The 23,630-nt window shown below is 36.7% G+C and overlaps 1 protein-coding gene across 5 annotated transcripts in view; it reads left to right on the top strand.

Moving 5' to 3' along the window:
- Window positions 1-23,630, top strand: part of COL19A1 (collagen type XIX alpha 1 chain) — a 296,141-nt gene that overhangs the window by 202,642 nt on the left and 69,869 nt on the right. The gene's annotated exons all lie outside the window — the stretch shown is intronic.

Here is a 23,630-nt window from a genome sequence, read left to right on the forward strand (position 1 = left end):
AATTGTTATTCAATAGGTATAAAGTTTCAATTATGCAAGATTAATAAATTCTAGATTTCCCCTGTACAATATAGGGCCTATAGTTAATAATGTAATGTTACTTCAAAATTTGTTGAGAGTAGATCTCATGTTAGATGTTCTTACTATAAAAACAAACAAACAAACAAACAAACAAAAACTCAGGGACTTAAGGAAACTCTGAGAGGTGTTAAATATGTCAGCTTACTTTTGGTTATTGTATCATGGGTGTTTGCATTTGTCCAAACTCATCAAATTGTACACATTCAATATGCACAGTTCTTTGTAGATCAATTATATCTCAATAAAGCTGTTAAAAAAAAAAAAGAGTTAAGAAAGTTTATCTAGTGAAAGAAATAGAGGGGAAGGAGACAGCAGGCCAAGTACTGCTGGCAGAAGAAAAAGCCTGAACAAAAGTATGGAGTGCTGAGCCTCTGGGAACTGGGGACAGGAGGGTAGCCCAGACAGTTCTGAAACACAGAACTGATAAGTCAAGTCCAGGCAAGATTTTGACAAACCTCACATCAATCCCCACAAGCCATGCAGCAATATGACATTTATGAAGACTTCTAAGAGGAAAGCCCCATGTCCACATTTCATTACGTCACTCTGGTGGCACAGTGGGGCTGGATTGTTGAGAGAATAATAAGCAAGATTCATGCAGATATACTATTTACTATTTTTAAAGTATCAGCAGAGGTTTTTATTTTGTTTTGTTTTGTTTTAATCTATGTTAGGATGTCCATGGAGCTGCTTGTATGATTTTTTTTTTTTTTACAATTTCTATCTAGCTTAAGAGACATCGCCCTTTACTTATGAACATTTTTAAGTCAAAATATTGTTTTTCATTCATTTGTGTTTTTCAACATTGTAACTTATGCGACATGAGCCCTACTTTACAGCAGGAAGGTGTAAGAAAAAGAGGAAAAGTTTTGTCGGAGCTAACAAACTTCCAGTTGAGATTGGGAGATGGTGTGTGACTCACCCTAGTGGCTTGCATGCGAGATTCCTAAAGCATATGTTAGAACTTATTATGACAATTTGAAATATAAAAATATATTAATTTTATCTTTTATCAAACAACAATCAAATAATCAGTAATATCCCTCAAATGAGTGAATGGTATATAATTTTAGCATGTGTGTTTAGGCAGTTAGTCTTTAGAAAAGTTAGGGGCAGAGGAAAATTTTATTTTGACCAACAGCCATTATCTGATAAGAATCACAGGAGAACAGGCATTATTAGGAAGCAAAGATCCTTTGATAACAGCATCCTTTGCTCAGTTTCTTCAAGAAAATGTTCTTCCTTTTGGGGCTTTAGAGATGTTAAAAACAGTATTGTTATTTAGGGAGTGCCAGTGAGATTTTTTAGAAATAGAACTGAAAAGTCTCTAATGGCCTGAAGCAACTCATATAACTAAAACATTTTAATTAATCCCTCTACTTGCAATTCTTTATTCTGAAGCCAAATTTGTGTTTTCTCACTTTCTAAAAAAAAAAAAAAAAAAACATTCGTACCAAAAAGATGAGTTGTTGACAAAGATTAATTTCCCGCAACTTTTCATTTAGTATGTATATATTTGTGGAAGGACAACTTCTTTCCCCTGAGAGAGTACATTTCCTAAGGAAAAAAAGTTCTAATGTGAACTATTTACTAATAGTAGACCTATTGAACTAATGTTATTAAATTATCTTTGTGAATTAGTATTTCATCAAAGTCACTGCTGTTTAGCTCCTCATCTCCCTGTATTTCATAGCAATTTTTCTTCTCTTTGGGGAAGACTTAATTGAAATTTACATACATGTAATTTTCATGTAATAAAATTATTCTTAATCAGAATGTTTGTAATTCAAGAGCAATTAAACTGGTTAACAGAATTAGCTACAACCCTTTTAGATAAACATATATTTTTTATAAAATATTGGTCAGATTTTTTATTAACAAGCAGAGCTGATGTGACCTATACAAAGGAAAAAGCTCCTAAATGTCCCCAAATAACTTCTGCCATCTTGTTTTAAATGAATATTCTTCATTGGAGGGAAACGATTAAGTAGAGATGTCTTAGATTGATAAATATGCAAATACACTAAGATTATGATTGAGAACAGTTTTTCAAGAGGAAACCTGAGAGCATTAAGCATCTCCCTGGGGAAGGATATAGCACTAACTCCTGAAGAAACGGGTTAAAAAGAGAGGGATAGAAGAAAGTATATTACAGCACTAGCTCTGCTTAAGGTACACTGTTGCCATTGCCTTAAGTAATCCTCACAGCTATGCTGAGAAGTAGAAATTATCTTCATTTTATTATGGCATAAAGGATGCTTAGAAAAATCAGGTAACTTGCTCAAGATAACGCAAGTGGAGGGAGCCAGAATTAAAACCCAGGAACTGATCCTTAAACGAACCTTTATTCTACTAGATCACAGGTATGAAAGACAAGCTTCCTAGTGTACAATTTGTCTAGGATCAACCTGACTTAAACATCAGGCACGGAAAGTGTTTTGATTTTTCCATGGTAATTCATGGCACTGCAGTGCCTCAGGACAGCAGAACAATTTAAGAAGACAGTGAAGAACCTAATCCCTCACTCATGTGTCCTTGGTCAATTCACTTGACCTTTCCATGTCTCGTTTTCCTTTTCTATGAATTTGAAATGGTAGTACCTGCCACATCTACTTCACACAGTTGCTGGACAAATCAAATGCCATGTATGTGAAAGAACTTTCTTGTAAATATAAAGCTCTATCTAAATATACTTAAATCCATTACTATCTTTCATTCATTCATATCATATTGTAGATAGAAGAGATTGTCTTGAATATGTAATGGAACAAACACATTTTTTCTCTATAAATTTCTCAAAATTCAGTTAACAAAAATTTGACCATCTCAATGAATTGCTAAAATGAGAGACTGCATGCTGTATATATGAAATACTTATTCTAGGTATGTAAATCTACTCATGAAGAGATACGTAAAAGTCACAATCAGGCAATAATAACAACTGAGTCTCAGTATTCAGTGATGTGTTTTTTTCTCCTCTGATTTGTAGCTTCTTCCTTGCTTGTAGGGTTTGTTCACCCACTATCTGAGTTGTTGCATTTTATTAGTTATGATGTTCTCTAAGTCTCAACTACTATCTCTCACACTCTAATAAAAATTTCTTTTTCTTTAAAGCCTTCCAGTTATCCGAGTAGCATAAGCAACAGAAAATAGTGGCCTTATGTTATGATAATGAGACCTGGAAAGTCTCAAGACTTGAAATGACTTAGTTTATTTCAAAACATTCTGGTTTTAAGTTGCTTTACAAAAGAGAGGAAAGCAGCTGGAAATGAGGCAGAGCAGGAGGGAAGGCAGGCGAATTTAACTAATGAGCCATTAAAGGAAGTATATATTAGCCCACCCATTTGATATTAACTTTACTTCTCATTCATCATCACTGTAAAAAGTGTTTATTAAAAACCACATTAATTTTAAAATGTGTTATTACTTCTTTCTGTTACAGGCAGGGCTCTTGATTTCCTTTCTCTTTTTTTTTTTCTGGTATTGTTTTTGTGCATTGTTTCATTATTGCAGTATGAGAATTGAGCAGTGGGCTCAAATGTGTCACATTTCAGTGCATAGCAATTTATGTTGAAAACATATTTAAGAAATTTGTAACGTGGGGCAGCAGCTCCCTCTACCGTTTTCACTGGAAAAGCTCTAAGCAAAGAATGACGCTTCACAGCCCTTCCGAAGATGTCCAAGGCATGGACATTTTTCAGTGTTTGAGGCTTAATTATAAATCTTCATGATTTCAAAATTGACTTTTAGGATTTGTTGCATTTTCTGCTTATCCTGTACTTAAATGCAAATGCTTGTTCATCAGCAGTCATTTTCAGTGCCATCATTTGACGCTGCCTTGAAGTGAAAACCTTTAGCTCATGGATCTTTAAAATGCCCATCTATTGTAAAAGGTTGGTAAACTCCACAGTGTTAATTTCATGGAAGCTGATTCCAATGGGATTTAGCTTCTTTTCTAAAACAATATAATTTAAAACCTATGCAACATTGTTATTTCTATTTTAGTTTTAACCGCAGTGTAGAAAAACTTCTTTCACGTCTAAAGCATGAGCCATTGCACACTCTTGACAGTTATGTTTGTACAGCAGTGTACACAGTTAAAAGAGTAAATTTAGGGTGTGAAATTGAATTCATTTAGTCAACAAATACTTATTGATCATCTACCACGTGTTAATTATTATTATAAGCATTGAGTATACAGTGATTTTAAAAAAAACAAAGCAACGAAGTACAGACAAGGCCTCTGCCTTCTGTAACTTACACTCTAATGTGTGGGAAGGGGAGCAATGGTTAATAACTCAATAGGCAGAGAAAACAATTTCAATTTAGTATGAGGTGCTATAGGGGAATAAACTGGGTAATAATGTGAGAGTGACTTGCAAAGATGAGTTGTTACTGTAGATAAAGTGGTTCGGGTGGCATCTCTGAGTATCTACATGATATTACTTGAGAAGGAGCTAGCCATGTAAGAGCCAGAGTAAGAACCTTCTGACCAGAAAGATCAGGACATGCAAAGGGCCTGAGGTTGGAAGGAGCTCAATGTAGTCAATAAACATAAAGGAGCTAGGAGAAGAATAGTGCCAGTAAAGGTTTTGAAGCTCAATGGCTTTTATCATGTAAGGCCTTATGAGAGCAGAAGAGGGGATTGGGGTGGGGGACAGTAATAAGTGGTTAGGAAAATAATCGACAGGTCACATCTCCCTTTTGTAAGTCTTCATATGTTTTCATCTGAAATGATTAGATCTTTATTTTGATGTAATGAAATTATTATTCCTTCTGATAATTCTAAAGGTAACATCATTTTTAGCACATCATTTTTAGTCTTTACACAGATAAGGAATAGACTTGTTTGCTGAGAGAAAACAAGAAAACTGACAAAGCCTTGATAGTAACCCATTTAATTTCAGTCTTGCCCGAATCCAGTGGATGCAACATTATTCATTAAAGATGGAGACTCTAATCACAAATAAGTCAATTTTTTCTTTTTTTCCATAGCTAGACCTGATACTTTCTTTCTGACAAGCTGTGGGTTGGATCAAGTAAACAGTCCTAGCAATGAACATGTATGCCCTCAAAACACCATAAAACTAATGCCTTTTTGTACCTGAACCCCATTATCCATCAATATCTCCAAATTTTGTCTTCCATCTCTAACTTTATTTACTATACACCAAGAACTCATGGTGCAAAGTTATTGTTTTCAGCATATAGCAAGGCCCACCTCTAAAACAAGTTAGTACCCCAAACACATTTTGGACTGCAGAATAAAGTGGATGACAAAAAAAAGTCGATTAAAACACTGAATTCTTGTTAAAACCCCCAGTATGTAACTACATGAATTTTGAGTCTCCTGATGTCTCAATGGGAATCTAATTCATATTCTTTACATCCCTTTCAGAAGCCTGGAACCGATCAGGGTTTTGTCATATTTCTCAGTTTTCCTTTCAGCTAAGAATTTTAGTCTCTTGGGTCTATTAAATGACTAAAGGCCATGTACTGAATGATATCTTCAGAGAAAATGAACCTAACCATTTATTTGAGTCAATGGGAATAGTAATTTCATTTCTTAATAAAAATAAGATGACTTCCTCAGATTTAAAATGAGGATACATAAGACCAATAAAATGAAGACATGGCCAGTTAATCATTTAATTGCCATTTGTCCCCCACTAGGGTCATGGTCTCAGACAAAACAGCTGTTGCCAACATTTCTAAAATTCCAGAGTCACCTTGTGTTGCCACAGGCAGCTGGGGATATCAGGTTGAGAATTTGAAAACTAGCACTTGGGTTCAATTCCCTAATTACTTCTCTCCCTATGAACGGCAGCAGTGGGACATTAGTAGACACCTTCTGACTTTCTGAGTTTTTCCTAATTATAGCTACACTCTAGAGAAAAAACATTTTATCTTATAGCCACTGTCTACTTTTTTTATCTTGAATTATGTTATTGAAACTAACTAGTGAGACATCTGAACTGACACACATTATACATGGCAATGGTGGAACAGGATATTTGAAATCCTTGATATGGTCACCAAATTTGTTATTAGTTGGGCCAGTACATAGATTAAACATCATTTCTTTGTGATGGGTAAACGTAGGTTTTAATAAATCTGATTGGCCTTTGAGAAAATATTCAGAAAGGGAGACTCATTTCCTAAATAATCTTTAATTTGTATTTGATGATGTAGTTTCCAAAAGCATCTCCATACAGTATTTAATTTTACCAATATATAACTCTGAGAAGTAGGCAAGAAAAAATTATCTTCACTTTCACAATAAGAAAACTCTGGGCCTTGGAAAATAAGGGGCTTAGCTAAATCCATGTGGTCAGTTTTCTCTGCACAACTACAGCTTGATAGGAAACTATTTTGATCAAAAGAAATTATGTGACTAAAGAAGCAACAAATTTTCAGCATTATTTGGGGATCTGAAACATGGAAGGGAATTTGGAAAAAAATAAGACTTGAAGGGCTCTAGCTATATCTGTATTTTTGTTAAAAAGTAAAAAGATCTGAAGCAAATATGGCAGATAGGTAGGGTTTGACAACACTGGATTGTGGATTCACGGATATTTATTGTATAATTTTGTGGTTTTCAGCACACTTGAAATATTCCAAATTTATTTGAAGAAACAGGAAAACCATCTTATTAGATTAACAAAGTACTTCTTCACTGGCCTAGAATGTCCTTTTGTAGAATAAGCCTAGGTATTTTAAAAACGTAATCATCAAGTATTTTTTTTTTCCTAGAACTTCCCTGCGTGCACCCTCTATAACCATCGGGTTCACTTGAGCCAAAAGTTGTCTTTTGTAGAGTTATCATTAGTATAACTGATAGATCAGAGAGAACCCTTGATGTCACACCTTAAGGTTGAAAGTGGAGACTACAACCACCCCAAAATAAAACCTATGGATCGATAATTTTGCTTCTTTTCCAGAGCTGTTCAGAATGTCCCCGACTATTCAAATTTTGCACATTCTCTTGGTTTCTGTGTAACTTAGCAGAGTATAAACCAGTGCCACCAACCTGGATATCTTAAATCACAGCAGTTTGTCTTGGAAACTGCATTTTCTCCATACAGCAAGGACCGTCATTCAACCAACATTTTTAAAGAGAGTGGATGTTATTACTTAATTACAGTAAACAGAAACTCAAAGTTATTGATAGGTGCATGCTGTATAAGCCAACGTCTCCCTTGATTTGGGGGCATATTGAGAGATTCCTGAGGTCGGGCAAGGGGGTGGAGGCACAGTTTCCCAGGTATAGTTTTTGTTGGTGGTGAGCTTTTGGGGACACCACTGGATACAAATAATTTGTTTCACACATCTCCATTCTTACTAGTTTTTATGCCCCTGTAGCTTTTATCACCTTGTACTGGGTCAATGATGTTGCTTCTGTGGGGTGGCAAGGCACTCTCAAAATTCCTACTGCTCCTTACATTGCAGGAAGCTGACAAATAATATTTTTCCTTTAGCAGGACATACTGGGGAGCGATGAGTACAAACCATTTTATGGATGGATAAGTGTACTAGCAGCATTAGGTGAGGAATCTTTTTTCCTAACCATCGCGCCATGGAAATCAGTCAGAAATATCCCATGCTATCAATAATGCAGTGGCTTTACGCCAATTCAATTGATTTCTTTCATAAATCAAGCAAGGAAAATAAGGACCTTTAAAAAAAATTTTCCCCCTGTGGAACATAAAGTGTTAAAAATTTATGAGCATCATAGCATAATTTAGAAAATCTGCTTTTATGGAATGAGTTAATTATACCCATTGAATGCGTTCACTGTCACAGTCTCATCCTCCCACTCCTATTCCAAAATGACAAATAAAACCAGAGACTGTGCAATTTTGGAAAACAATCAGGTCACATATTGAGTATTTTGCTTATTCATACAACCATAAACTGCCTATGCCTGAGTTCCCTCAATTACACAGCTCAGTATGCAGGCCAGAGGAGACAAGCCCAGCTCAGTACTTCCTGGAATACACAGGGGAATAGTTTGAAAAATGTCCAAAGTGGCAGATGTGAAAAATTCTCATTCAAGATTCAGAAGATGCCTTTGCTGCAATTCCTCACCTGTTAATAGCACTGCTTCTGAACTTCTGAACCAAGGATGCTGGTAATATCTTAGACTGAGACACTCAAGAGCTATCGATCTCTCAAAGCATGGTGCAGGTGTATGCCACTGTCAGGGGAAAACTGGCTGACACAAGAGAAGATCATGGATCAAAGTGCCATGAAGAATTTCCAGAGATTAACCAAGAATGAACGTGTGGCTGCTGGCTTCTAACAAAACTTCTATTACTTTTTTTAGAGGAAGTCCCTAAAAAGTGTCCTTGACGGAAGCTTAAACCAGTGTATTGTATTACTGAAATCTTTCAGATTCCCAGAATGCTAATACAGAAATCTCTCCTCTAGAACAAATACAATGGCTCTATTGTATTCTTGTTCGAAGGGTATTTCATTTTCTCTATTAAGTGTGACAGCTTCCCACAGCTGTTCTTCATTGCAATTTCATGCTCACAGGAATTTCGGCCTATCGAAATCATCCCCAAACAATATTATTACTCTCTTGGTTAGTCAGTCTTTTTTTCTACCAACTATGGACACTTTTATTTATCCTTTTCCTATCTCATAAATACTGTGACTCTTTAGGCCTCATTTGGTGTCATTTGGTCTTCAAAAGTTAACTAAGATGGTGATTAAGATTGCCAGCTTCTTCCTTTTCTCTCTCAGAAATCTCTCTCTTTCTCTCTAATCTGAGCCCTCCATGATTTTAACAGTTCTCTGTGTCTGCATGTGGTTCTTCTCTTTTATCCTTACCCTCCTCTCAGGTTGGTCACTTTCTCTTCATCTCTCCTTGTCATCCAAATCTTTGAAAATATGTATCTGCACCGTGTCCCAGTGCTCTCTTTGCATGGCCCTTATTGGTTCTGTATCCTACTAAGGGATTCTGTGACCTCTTACTGTAGAATGTCCTGCTTGATTTTTTAAAGCAACTTTAGGATGATGGATATTTTATTTTCCTATATGTCACCCCACTAACTGTGAGGCAGACAAAGGAAAGAGTTAAAAGATCAGAGCTATGAGCTGAAACCTGGCTTTTGTCTACTTGTATGACCTTGGATAAGATGATTAACCTTTTGTTATGTGTAAAAGAAAGATAATGCTCACATCATTGGATTATAATAATATATGTACCTGCCACACAGTTATTATTTTCAAGGGATAACTATTGTTATTTATCAATGTTATTATCATTATCTCGTTTTATCATTCTCTGCCATTTGCTCATTGTTTTTGTCCTACTCTCCCAGGACTTAGTGCAGGGCCTGCCATTTCTAAAGTAAAAGTGTTGATACTTTTCCTGATTCTATCTTTATCATCTTCATGTAACTTTTTCTTCTGTTTTGCTCCCCTCCTTTCTATTTTTTTTTCCATTCAAGTCTTTTTAAAAAAAAATTATGCAACTAAGAATGTTGATCTAAATATATTTATTGACATATTCATCATCTAGAAAAACTAGTTAGATTTTATTTTCAATGTGAACAAAAACACTTGAAAAAAACCAATTTAAGGATGAGAGTGTTTCAAATTTCGTGATTGTGTCTTTGTGTATTAGCCAAACAAATGAAACATTCCCTTCTGATTAGCTTGAAATCTAAGCTTTCCCTGAGTTTAATTCTATTTGAGTTCCCACTCCTAATAGTCAGAATTAACTTCAATACTCGATTCAAAAGAAGTTGCTCTATTTCTAAGACCATCACACCAGAAAATCAGAGTGCTAGGCCTGATGGTGGTATAGGCAAAGAATCAGTCTTCAGGATTTTCATCCTCTCTTTTCTGTACCCCTTTCCTACCTCAGCGCTATCTTTTCCTGCCTCTACTCCCCAGTACCATCCCTTTACTCTTCTCCTTTCTGTATCATCCAACTTGTTCTCAAGAAACACTTAATACATAATTCTTAAGATATATTAGAGTAGAACAACTCTTAAACTTGGTTCTACCATTTCTTTATTATATGATTTGGGTTGGGCAGGTCTCTAGTTTCTCCATGTCAGATGGGGAATATAATTATACCTACCTCACTTAGTTATTATAAAAGTCAAATGAAATAATGTGTTCTGCAATCACATCACCCTGCCATTCAAGACATATAAGTAAAAATACTTTTAGAATTATCCTAAGCTATGTAAATGTGAAGCATCAGTATTATATCTCCCAGGAACATTTGAATTTGAGCTGGTGAAAAAACCCAGTGCCAAATCAATCAAACTTTCTTTATGGAGTTTTAGGCATAAACCGGAAAGCAGGTAAGATACTTTAATGAACAAGAACTCCTTCCCAAGAACCCTCGATTTCACCTAATACATGCTATCTGGCCCCTATTCCCCTAGTAATCCCAAAAAGGAGAACTTGAGGTTTCTGTATTGAAATGTAAACAATATAAACATTAATGAACCTTTTGGTTTCAAAAATCATATTTTATTGTTTGAGCATTTTCAGCAGTTTTGGAGTAGAGGAAGGGAGTGTTGGCATCTCCTTGGTCATAAAAAAATATTGTAGCAGAAACATTCTCAAAAAAAAATCCATTATAAAAATGCAACTGTTTAATTTACACAATTAAATCCCAAGAGACACTGAAAATTTCATTTTGAGCAAATATTTAAGATAAAAGAAAATGGGATTGATTTCCCAAATATTTTCTATCTAAAAGAGTATTATTGATTTTTCTCTCAGAGTTAGAATACAGCTTTCTATGTTGTAATTCTGGTCAACAGTCCACTCGTAAGTGCTCTTCTGCTCCACTGAAGCTTGCTGCAGTTTTGTTTTCAGTATTTAGCCAGATTCCTAGATCCATCTGAATCTGCTGGCCCTGTCACCCCTGAGTTTGAAAGCAGCAGGACCTCTTCTCTGTTTGCTGCCACTTCTAACTGAAGCCAACAAGCCAGAAACTGGCTTTCCCTTCAGAATTTTTCTTGTAAGAGTAATGATTCTACTGAGTTCAGTGAACATTTAGGGGAGGGAAGAGCTACTATGTACCCTATCCTGTGTAGTGATAGGATAAAAAAGATGGAAACTCCTTGCCTTCAAGGAATTTTCATTCTAACTGGGAAAACAGACATGTACATGAGCCACTAGAATCAGTGTAAATGTGCTTTACCAAGTTATATATAATGTTGTAGATGGAAATGTATATGTGAGGAAAACTCATTCAGATATTAATTTTTCCAAGATTATTGAATATTGAAAGATGCTTTATCTTACCATTCCTATGAATGAGTTTAGCCTTCCTAATGATGTATTTTTTTAATACCAAGGGAAAAATAATTACTGATCTCTCTCTCTTTTTATACTAGCCATTAGAAAATTGAAAATGTTTTTTTTTTAAATTAGCCCAAATAACTTTCCAGTAACGAGCTTTCTATTCTGTTCTTATAGCAAAGCTATTTTTTAGCATGTTTTGAAGAAATTGATTAATACAACTTTCTTCACAGAGGTGTTTGTCATTTCAAAGTAATGACAAAAGTAAGTAACTTGCTACTGAAGTTAATTGGAAACCTACAGGGCTGGAAGATAGTTAGTTATATGTAACCTGAAAATATGTATTTGTGAATCCTGCAGGGAGTTCCTAATAAGAGAGTGAAGAGCAATGGTGCCTGGAGAGAAGTGGCAACCAGAAGGCTCGAGGAAGCTAGTCACCAGTTATGAAAAACTAAAGGATGTGTGTAGAGAAAAGGGAGAAAGGAAAATAGCTCAGGAGGGAGGATCAGAGAGAGAGAGTGGAGTGGTTAACCGAGGAGCCAGGGAGATCTTGATTCAGAATATCGAGGGTGTGCTAAAAGCTGGTTCAAAACACAAACTTGTCTTGCACAGAGTTTACAGGGAAGGAAAAAAAGAAAAGGCTAAAGTTGAGTTCTTCGAGGTAAGCGTGCTACATGAACTATATGAAAAATGGAAGTGCAGCCAAGACCAGGACTGAAGAAGTATGGGTTTTAACTGAGAACTCTTCCCATCTCTCAAACTTTGGGAATCTGTAGCCCAAACTGAAATCTACTAAGAAGATGATAACGCAAACAACTCCTCATTTTCACACCATGCATCTGGTGGCAGACATCATGATATTTCTCTATTTTCCACCTCTATCTATCTAACAAGATTTTAGTGAAAAAAAAAAAATCCTTTTAAACTATTGCTGAGCATATACACTCTCCAAGCTTTAATTCACTTCTTCACACTAAATATGGTTCTTTGCAGTAGGAAACAACATCAGGATCTTTTCTCCACTCCAGGTTTATGGACCTCTCAGATAATTACACCTGAGATAGTTGGATTCTGAACAGGTGTATCTCCCTAGAGTTCATGAGCATTTTAAAGCTGCTCTATAATTGTGTACTCATCACGTTAATCCAGATGTCCTATGTTCCCCAACTCAATACAAATAAAGTAAAACAGCATGAAAGATAGACATTATATAGCCATGATTTTCTATATAGCTATATTTCAGGTCACTATGATGAGCAAGATATTTAGGACATTTTTCCTTTCTGTAAACCTTCAAATGGTTTTCGTAGTAGAGCTCCTGAGAGGATTAGCCAAGGCTGATGTGCCCTCCATAGCTGGCTTCTCTTCTACATTCAGCCTGGGCCATCTATGCATCTTTTTGACGAGTCCTTATAATTGCAAGCTTCAGAGAAAGTGACCTCTCAAGTGCCCTGGAGCATCTACTATAACTGTGATGCCAGGAGACCTGTCACTTATCACGAGTCTTTAACTTCTCCTTCCGCAGAGTTGATTGATAGTCTACAAGACTGACAGCTCTTGCTAAACTCGGAAACAAATGATTCCTTGGATCTTCTCCAATCGTGCTTTGTACCAGAATAGAAAATAGAAAAATAGCTCATCTCTTGGGGATGTGGCTGTAAGACAGCCACCAATTCCAAGACCCCAATGTCTGTATTGTTTTTCAGACAGTAAACAGAGTTGCTCTTGGCATTTATGTGCATAGTGTTTTTCTGTGGTCACCATCTCCACATTGATTGAAGTTGTTTGTTACTGACAGTTTCAGAACAACCCAGTGAGTCATTGCTACACTGGCTGCAGTCAGTGTACCGTTAGACTGCCTGAGGACTCATACGGGTATCTTCTTTCTGTGGCTTCAGGGTTTCTTCAGCCCTCTGGGAGAGTTTGTGTAAGGTATTGCCTGCAGGGCAGACTGTTAACTATAAATCCCTTACATTAACCTTGAAATTTGTGGTACCAAGAGTATCTCAGTGACTAAAAGAAAAAGGAAGAAAATGTCATCATACTCATCAGCCAACTAAGTAGTAGAGCCTACAATTTTAGATTGACTCCAATTTTAGATTGGAGCGTTATTTTGTGGATATGATATTTTATAACAAGAACCAAACATATGAAAATGTAGAAACAACTTTTATAGGTTTATTAATCTTGTGGCTATCTGAATAATATTGTTAAAACTTTTCTATTGGCCAGTAGCTCTGTTCAGTGAGCTATCCTTTGTTATTGTTATTAGAGAGAGGAGTGGCAATGAGCTCTCCTACCCTAACCCTAACGGTATGCTCAAGAGCAAGGTCAAGGTTCCAGATGAGAACTATATTCTGTGTTTATGGAAAACACCTATACCCTGCAGATGATAACCAGTTTGTAAAAGATCAGACCCAATTCTTACCCAGTTTTTAATTAGCATCATCTTATTATTTTTACCATTCTCGTCCATATTGCTATCTGTTGTATGCCATGCAACTCTGTCAAACTGTCCACTGTCCTGCTTCTTTTACCAGAGCCCCTTTGAAGGCTCTATCTTCTCATATGCTTTGACCACCTGCTCTCCCCACCTCCGCAAAATCAGATAGGATGCATTTTGAGTACAGTTGTGGATTGAGAGGAATTTTTGGAGGGTGGGAGGTGGGGGGGGTGGAATATCCAGACATAATATCCCTATCATGTCTTGAGAGGTAGCATGAAGTAATGGAAGATACAGGAATAGATAGAAGGGCCTCCCTTGGACGTTCAGTAAGACTACATCTAAAGGCAAAGTGCTTATTTCCTCCCTTCTTGCACCAAGCACAGTGCTGGCTCATAAGAAGTGCCAAGTACAAGTTTTGTTGATTTATTTATTTTTTTTTTTTTAGTTTCAGTATGGGGAGTAGAACATGGAAGAGTGATCACCCAGTATCCTTGAAGGCACGGTCTGCATGATAAAAAAAAAAAAAAAAAAATTCCTGCAAAAATTATTTTAGGCTAAGAGTCTGCTTTTAAGTTAAGATAGTAGAAGTAGATGAAAACTGAATTTGGGTCCAGGCTGCCTACATTAAATATTAGCCCTGCCTCTTACCAGTGTGTCAGCTTGGGCCAGTTAACAGTTTCTAATCCTCATTTTCTGTATTGTTGAATTGGAAGTCATGACGGTACATACCTCATGGTGTCATTGTGGGGATTAAATGAATTAATCTGTGTAAAAACCCTGGTATAATACCTGACACACAATAAGTACTATATAAGTATTTGCTATTATTTGATTGAAAATTTTGCTCTATGTTAGAGACTGTATTATTAATTGTTCTACTATATTTGGGAGCCCCAATTATTAGAATGAATGTGTATGAAGCTAAATTTACCCACCACATCACTATTCTTTGATCTAATTTACCCTATTATTAACACACATTCACAGTTCACAAAACACTTACTATGCATATATCTCTAAGTTACTTATTAATGATAGTACATGTAGTATCTAAAATTTCTAGCCTCATTATATAGTTGTAGGAAGATCAATGTGTATGGAATCTCACGTCTCCTGAGTTTCAAGAATGAGTTTTTAACTTGCATCTCCTTGACTAGAAACTTTGTGCAACAACCTCCCGCTCGGTGATTGCTTTCCTCATTACTTCATCTAACTGACCTAGAATACTTTAGACAAAGCTGGCTGGTAGGAAAAGAACATGAAAAATATGTAATGCCATGAGAGTTCTTTTCTGACATTAGCTTTGTTTTTATTTCAGCAAGGTAACAGCATCATTTGTCTTTCCAATCACAAGCGGCTCCATTACTCATGAGGCCTATTATTTTCTTAAGAGTTATACCAACCTGCTTTGAGACATCCATCACTACATCTTTGTGTCCTCTATATTTAGTGGCACAATGCAAAGAAAATATCTTTAGTCACAAGCCGTTGATAAGAAATACCAGTCATAAAAGTTAAACATCATTAATTTTTTGATATACTTAAGGTGTTACCTATATCAGTGAGTGTAGCTATCAGTGGTTCCTTAAAATTTTCCAAGCTTTCATTGCCTTTTTAAAAAAATAATCTTGTATAATAGTAATGTTTGATTTGCTTGATCATAATCTTTGTCTTCCGAAGTAAAATGTAAAGAATTTTGCCTCTATTTTCACTCCTCCTAGGAGCTTTTGAGGTCTAGATGAAATATGCAGTCTCTTTTCTGTGATAGCTGACTCTTTTGGCTTGAACTATTTGATTTAAAATAGTCCAAAGGTTTGTAGTGTCCTTTGGCCCGCTCCCCAAAATGTAATGCCTGAAAAACGCAGGAAAAAAAGAAAAAACAAACAAACAAAAAACCTCCTCTTTATTTCTTCCTGACAAATGCCTTTACATCTTTTCTATCTTCCCAAAGCTCAGCACAGTGCTTAGTGAATATTTCCATGTCAACTAAAACTAGGAGTATTTAAATGTCTTAAGTCTGAGGTTTTAGAGCAGACATCTTTTTCTGGCCTGAAAGTCGATGTGCAGCCCATCTTCACCCAGCTAATTCAAAAGGGTAAAGCAAAAGAAAGCATACTCTTCGATATTTTCTAAGTTAATAACATATGGTTTCACATTTCTATAATACATTGATTAAGGCCCTGTAAAAAGTATCAAAAATAAACTGAAACTACAGTCTCTTCCCTGGAGGAGTTTTATGGGTATAGTTATTTTTAATAAAGAATATACTGATGGCTGACCTTCTGGTAAAATGTTACATCTTCCCAATTAGGACCCCTGTATTCATTCAGGATTTAACCTCAAAATACCTTTAGGAATCTGATGAGTGAATGCCTCTGTAATTATCTGTTAATTGGAATACTTAACGAAAAAGACTCTTACTTTTTTCTTAACTATAAGATTTCAAGAGTTCTTAGATGTAGTTTTTAAATACACGTTGTTTTGGTAAATGCATAGCTATTTTTCATTGATTTGTTTATAATACAGGGACCTCCTGGAACACAGGAGTATAACAGACTCTTGGTGGATATTATAACAGGGTATGGCTTCTCTTTTCACATATTATATACAGAGATTTTTATGTGATTATATTTTTGAAAACAAAAAAATGCTTTAATTCTTAACTGCTCAGACTTTGACACATGATCACATATTCTTAACATCTTTCCATACTGAAAATGTTTTAAAAAAATATTTCACCCACTATTTTTTTCAAAACCAAGGTATTATCTATATAAAAAAAATTACTTCAAAGTTTGCAAAACTTCATGCAAAAATTTAAAGCAGAAATCATGTTTCACCATTGATAATATCGTATATCTAATTTCTCTGAGGACAGAAAGAGATTGTTTGCTACTATGAAGCTCCAGGTAGTACAATAGGTGATAGATTTCATTTCAAAACCAGTAGGTGCTACACTAAAATTTCAAGCAAACATTTACATACCATAGGTCGAAATTGGGGGTCCCCTACCTTTCAAGGAGGAGCCACTTTTAACTTCCCCAAGCTTTTTAAATTACAATTAGAATGGATGGAATCCTGATGTGAAAGTGGCAAAAGGCAAGACAATTTTGCTTCCTAATCTCTAAAGAAGCACAAGGAAGGGAAAAGAATGTGGGCTGACAATGAACTAAGACTCAGAGACCTAAATGAGGCTGTTGATTGACTCATCAATCAATAATAAATATTTAGGGTCTGATCACTTGATATGAGGCATTTTCTCCACCGACTAGGGTCTGTTTTATACAAAGTAGCTTATCATCGATACGATGCTGGTGAATAATTATGCCACTACAGTAAAACAAATCTAGAGACACTCCTTTATGTCTTTCCTCTGTGTTCTTGCTTTCCATTCCTACAAATTCTTGACTACTGCTATCCCTCTTTGTTTGGAAATTTCAAAGAGGTACTGTGTGCCAGCAGAGACCTTGAAGATAGCAGGTGCTCAGAAAAGTGTTCATTAAATGACAAGCTAATTAATTTTTAAAACCCCAATTCTTTTTTCATCAGGTTAAGTTCAGCATAAAGATTTAGATTATTTGTGGTTGTATTTCAAGAGTGTAGAAAGTTTGTTATTTTAGTGATTCAATCTTAACTTCTCTCATTTACTTAGATTTTCCTGGGAGAATTATATTAGGAAGAATGGGGTATAATTAAACATTTTCTGAATAGATCTATTCTAGCTTTTCTAGAACATTGGGGCTTGGCACAAGTGAACAAAAGTAAGTGGAACATGTCTAAAATTAATCAATAAAGATACAATGCTTTTCCATAATGACAACTACTACAAAATAAGATTTATCATAAAAGCTTCAAAGTAATGAGAATGAGTTGGCTCTGATGTCACAGTGTCAGCTAGAAAAACTTAAAGAACACTATATTACTTTCACCCTTGGTATAAAATTTACCAAGTTGCTACTCAGCTACTTAAATATTTGCTATTCCTTGCAAAACTTTTAAAGCTCATATCTTTACAAGTCTCCCAACACTACTTGTATATATAGTTTTTCTTGCCGATGAGTCAGTTTTACCTTAAATGAAGATATATGGAGCATTTATATTTTAGTCTAAAGTTGGGAATGTAAATTTTTAAACTTTAAGATTATATTTCAAAAAAAAGTCTGGGCGGGTGGTGGGGCGGGGGGGGCCGGGGGGGTGTCTGACCAGAGCAGGCAAATGGAGAGTCTCGCCAGTGGTAAACCAGTACTTTGAACTTTGCTAAATCATCTCACCTAAAAGAACTCCAGCTGCCCTTAGAGCCATTACAGGATAGAGGCTCACAGGTATTTAGTCCACATGATCTCAAAATGTGGCTTTAATGCTGGAGCATAACGATAAAAAAAAGACTATGGCTTTTCTTCCCCAAATGATGCATCATAAGCACTTATCATTAGAGGGCTTTAGACTCATCTAAAATTAGTGGAAGAAAACTTCCCAAATGCACTTCACTCTGTTTCCTTCTGCAAGTAATGAGAGCTGTTACACTGAGGTCCCACCAGGATGGATAGACAGGCATGGCCCGCCTTCCCGGTACCTACACAGACCAGTGTTTCTGGATGGTAACCTCCTCCGCTAACTTTCGGCTTTACAAATAAAAGGTGTGTGTGATACATGTTTTCATCTGGCAGTGTCCCCCACCTTCCCCCTCATCTGTTTTAAGATACTGAGATTGTTTCATTTTGCAATTCATCACATGCCTGATAGTCTGGCTGTAGCAAATGAGCACAGAAGAAAGAGGGTCGGGGGAGAGTGAAACTTTCCTGAAGATTAAATAATGCACCCTGGATTGAGATATAAAAAGTGACATTCCAAGGTTAAAATAATCTTCCTGTTTAAATTGGCATTGATTTATGTAATGTCTGCACTAGAGTTCTGGCCTCAGCTCCTAAGCTTGAAGCAGCGCCAGGAGTCAAGCAGCCCGCTGAAGCAGCTACCCATGGGAGGATGAGCAGCAGACTGCTCCTGCACATCCCTTCAAGGCTCTTCTAAACTAAAAGAGCCCATGGTTCATCCCCTCATCCCAGAAATCCTCAAAGGCATAGGAATTGCTCCTTGGTCCCTGTACAAGTGTTATTTTTCCCTTATGTCATCAGAAGAAGCTCAGGCCTAAAAAGCTCTCACCCCTTGCACCACAAATCAAAAAGCAAATATGGAAAAAAAAAAAAAAAAGTGAGGAACAGAGAGAGAGACTGAGGTCAGGAAGATTACCTAAGTGTGCATATGTGTATTTTTGCATGCCCACTTGAGGATGCAAAGAACAAAAGGTAGATTTCCCTCTCCATCACAAAAATAATTTGCAAAACAGCTGCTCCCATTTCGAGAAGTTGTTTGCAAAGAAGCAGCAATGCTGAGCACATTCTTCCCCTTAAGGAAAATCTGCTCACTAACCAGCAAGTTGCTCTTCATTGTCTCCAGCTCTGGGAGTTTTAATAAAACTACGATAGGCTCTGTCAACTGCAAACACCATCAGATCCAGAGCCCCTTACAATATTCCAGATGGAGAAAAAAGTGTTATCTGTGGAGGCCATGTACTGGCGGGTTTTACATTTGATATTGTTTTTAAAGATCCACATTGAAAATGCATGGTTGTATATTATCTTACATCAGTACATTCAGTGAAATTTGCAGAGAATCAGTCTTAGCTGTTGGAGATTGATGCTGTGCCTCCCAGCAACCAATTCTAGTGTTCACTTCTCTAAATTGCTGACAAAAAAAGAAAAAAAAAACAATTTGCTAGCAAAATAATCTATTTTTCCTTTCAAGTATCAAATCACAACTTCATTTTAATATCCACAAACTAGAAAGGACAGAAAATCCTTCCCCAAAATCAAATAGTCAATGTCTCTCTAAGCCATGAGTTAAACCCAACGATGACACAGAAAGTGAAAGCTTCCTTGGGAATGCTGGAGGCAACCCTCTAGACCAGGAAGATTTAGAAATAAAATTTTAATACTGCCTGTCTCTCCTATACCCGGGGATCCACTAGTTTGGGGGAACATTATAGATTTAGGCACAGACATATGGCTTTTTGGATCTTAGTTTTATTACAGAGAACCTGGAAACTCACCTTATCTTTTCCCACCCCTGTGTGTTCTACCACACTTGGAGCTGGTGAAATGTTTTCTTGCAAGTAACTGAGAGGTTAGACTTAGAGCCAGCTGTAGGTCTTATTTTCAAGAGAGTATGCCTTCTTGTGCCACATTTTTCATTTTAACTTCTCAGGGATACTGTAATAAAGTGTCACAAACTGAGTAGGTTAAACATCAGAAATTTATTGTCTCACAGTTCTAGAGGCTGGAAGTCCAAGATGAAGATGTCAGCATGGTCGTGTTCTCTCTGAAGGTGCTAGGGAGGGATGTGTTCCAGGACTTCCTTCTGGCTTCTGGTATTTCCTTGGCTTGTAGCAGCATAACACCCTTCTTCACATGGCATCCTCCCTGTGTGCACGTCTCTGCGTTCAAAGTTTGTTTTTATTAAGGACACAGTCAAATTAAATTAGAGGGGTATACCCTACTCTAGTATGACCTCATCTTAAATAATTACATGTGCAAAGAACTTATTTCTGACTAAGGTCACATTCTGAAGCACTGAAGGTTAAGACTTCAACAAGTGAATCATGAGGGAGGGACACAATTCAGTCCATGACAGATAATCTGTTTTTGTTTTTGTTTTTTTAATTTTGTATCCCCTCGTGTTTAGGATTTTACAGAAAGTTCCCCAGAACCTAAACTGGGGGATTTTTACTGACCCCATGTCCTGGTAGGGGTTTATGTCCTTGGTCTCTTTCATTATATTGAACCACAGGAAATTGCTGGAATTTGATTCTTTAGAGCTTATGAAAATGGCTGTCTCCTATGGTTCAACCAGTACATATCTAAATATATTCCCTTATTTCCAGAGAATACCTTCTTCATGGGAATTGGAATAACTTGAGTCTTTCTACTTGTCTGACTATAAGCTCCAAAGTCCCATTCACCATTTCTTACAAGAGAACAAAGGGCATGTTCTGACATCCCAGAATTCTTGAAATGCGCAGGCCAATTAGCACCCCCCCACACACACAACCCTCACCACTTCACCAGGGACTTTTAAATAAACACATTCAAAACTATATAGCTGTTTCATTTATTCAAAAGGCTTGTAAGAACCCATTCAAATAACAGCACCAGGGTTTAAAATGACTTAGTAAAATGAGAATAGAATCTGAGGCAGAACTGCAGGTTCCAGAAACACAAGAATCGTACCTTATATTTCTGTAGAGCCAAGTAAATATCTGTTGCAGTTAGCTTGGAGAAAGTGGAGAGGAGAATCTCACATGTCAATGAATAAATGCTATTGAAGTTCAAGTTCAAATCTGCCTTGAGTCTTGTTAGCCCAAGAGTGGAGAACACCAGTAGAGGGCACTGAGGGTCCTTGCTTAGATGAATTTTCTGGCCTACCTACTGAGCGTAGCAAACCTGTGGTGCTCTGCTAGGCAATAAATGGCCCTGTTGTTTTTCTGGGTGTGAAAGCCAACAGAAAAATCAAGATTTTAGAACAGAGAATATGGATAGAACAGTACGACTTAGTGCTACAGAGGCCTTTCTCCATTTCAACCACAGCATCTCTGACAGCATCAATTTTCTCATTTGTTGGGGAGGGGAATCTAAACCGAGGTTCTGCACTGTGATTTGCACTCACCCAATGCACTTTGGGTGCTCTTCTGCTCTGCACACCAAGAATATGGGGCCGCTCAATCAAAAGGCTGTCTGTCTCTGGACAACTCACATCTTAGATCAAAGTATGTCCCAGCTTCCCCCAAAAATGTCCGAGCATAACCACACCCAGGGAGAGACACCGATGGGTTGTACACTCAGATTGGGACCATGCTCAGATAGCTAGTATTTTCAGGAAATTTCTAAAATTTATATATTTCTGTGCAGGTTGCTTCTAAGCAACCTACCGTTTTGTAAGTGCCAATTCTCTGTGTGTGTGTGTGTGTGTGTGTGTGTGGTGTGCGTGTGTGTGGTGTGTGGTGTATCTTAGAGTCTCATACCTCATTTTTCTTGAGATCGCTTGTAGCTTAGGATTTTGGGGATATAATTTTTATTTTCAATTTAGATATCTCAGATCAAAGTTAAGTAGGAAAAATGAGAGAATATCTGTCTCAAGACCAATAACAGCAGTTCTAACCTGCATGTTTTTAATTGGCGTAGCATTAGTAACATAAAAGGCACATTTAAAATGTTAAACTATAGTAACAGTGACCTTTGTGTATTTTTGTTGTTTAAACATTTCTGTACTTTTTTCTACCAACACGTGTTTTTAATTAAAAAAAAAAAACTTTAATGAGAAAAAATGCATAAATTAGAATCAACAAATATTTATTTAATCAACAAATATTTAGGAGATGCTTCCTGTGTGTTTGGTATTGCTCTAGGTGTGAGGTGAGCATTCAATTCCAGGTCACCATAGAGCTTACATTCTACTGCAAGGGGAGCAAAGTTTTTTAAATAAACACAAAAATAAAAATGTTAGCATTAGGAAAGAAGAACACAATGTCCATTGAGAGGATAATGAGAGGGGAACCTGCCTGGGAGACCCACAGGAGGCTTCGGTGAATGGCATTTTATAATAGTTGAGACCTGAGGGATGAGTACTTGCTAGCTGGACAAAGAGGTGAGAATAGAGTGGTGATCTAGAGGATGAAATGGGAAGAATCTTGGTCCATGTGGGAAGCTGAGAAAAGGCAATTACGGCTGGAACTTCTGTGGGAGAAGAGTGGTCAAGATGATGCTGGAGAAGAAAATGAGTTCAGGTCACGCAGGATTTTGATGGCTTTGTCAAGGTTTAGAAAGAAGAAAGTCAGAATGTCTTTTAAAGATACCGCTCTGACCTTATTTAGAGAATGTGTATTTTGGGGGAGCAAGAGTGGGTCATAGAGGGCCAATTAGAGAGCTATTGCAATGATCCTGGCAAGACATGATGGTGGCCTTCCCAGAGTGAAGGCGGGTAGCATGAAGAGAAGAGATTTTAGAGACAAAGACATCGTAGACTGATTATACCAGAGAAGTAAGGAGGAAGGCAACGTTAAGAATGATACTCAGATTGAAGGAAGAGCTCTGTGAAAGCAAGAGGATGAATTCACATTTTCTTTCTTTTCTTGATTTTTTTCAATTGCAAAATAAAATTAGTGCTCATTTTAACAAGTCAAACTACATACCCTAAGAAGAAGTCTCATTCTCCCATTTCTGGACTAATGAATGTGAATAGCATGATATAATTCTCTCATATATCTCTCTCACATATGTGTGTCTTTATTAAATTCAGTTTTGAACTTGTTAAATATGAATTTCTTCTAGAATTTGTAAGTAAATACATCAAGTACAGAATTATATATATTGGTCAAAACTCAGAAGGGGATATATGCTGGCTTTATAAATTTGTCTGTCTTTTTGTGGTAGCTGACCTTTGAGTCATACAAGTAGGTAAGAGTACCTGGGAGAATATGTTGAGTCGCAAAAGAAAAGAGGCTACATAGAGTCCTGAGGAAGTCTTGCCTTGACCAGTTAGATGAGCAAAGAGGGAGAAAGGTCGGGGATATGGGAAAAAACCAGGAGAGTGAGGTGTCACATAAATCAAGAGAGCGGCAAGCTCAGCAAAGAGGTCAAATAACAGAATGTCCATTATACTGAACAACAAAGATATCATTAAGAACATTAGAAAGTCCTATCTGTGGAGTGGTTGGGGACCATGTGAGGTTGTCAAGCATTAATCTGGAGTAGTGATGATTCCTGTTGAGATGTGC

Source organism: Rousettus aegyptiacus, unplaced genomic scaffold (genome assembly GCF_014176215.1).
Source record: "Rousettus aegyptiacus isolate mRouAeg1 unplaced genomic scaffold, mRouAeg1.p scaffold_m13_p_1, whole genome shotgun sequence".
Lineage (NCBI taxonomy): Eukaryota > Metazoa > Chordata > Mammalia > Chiroptera > Pteropodidae > Rousettus > Rousettus aegyptiacus.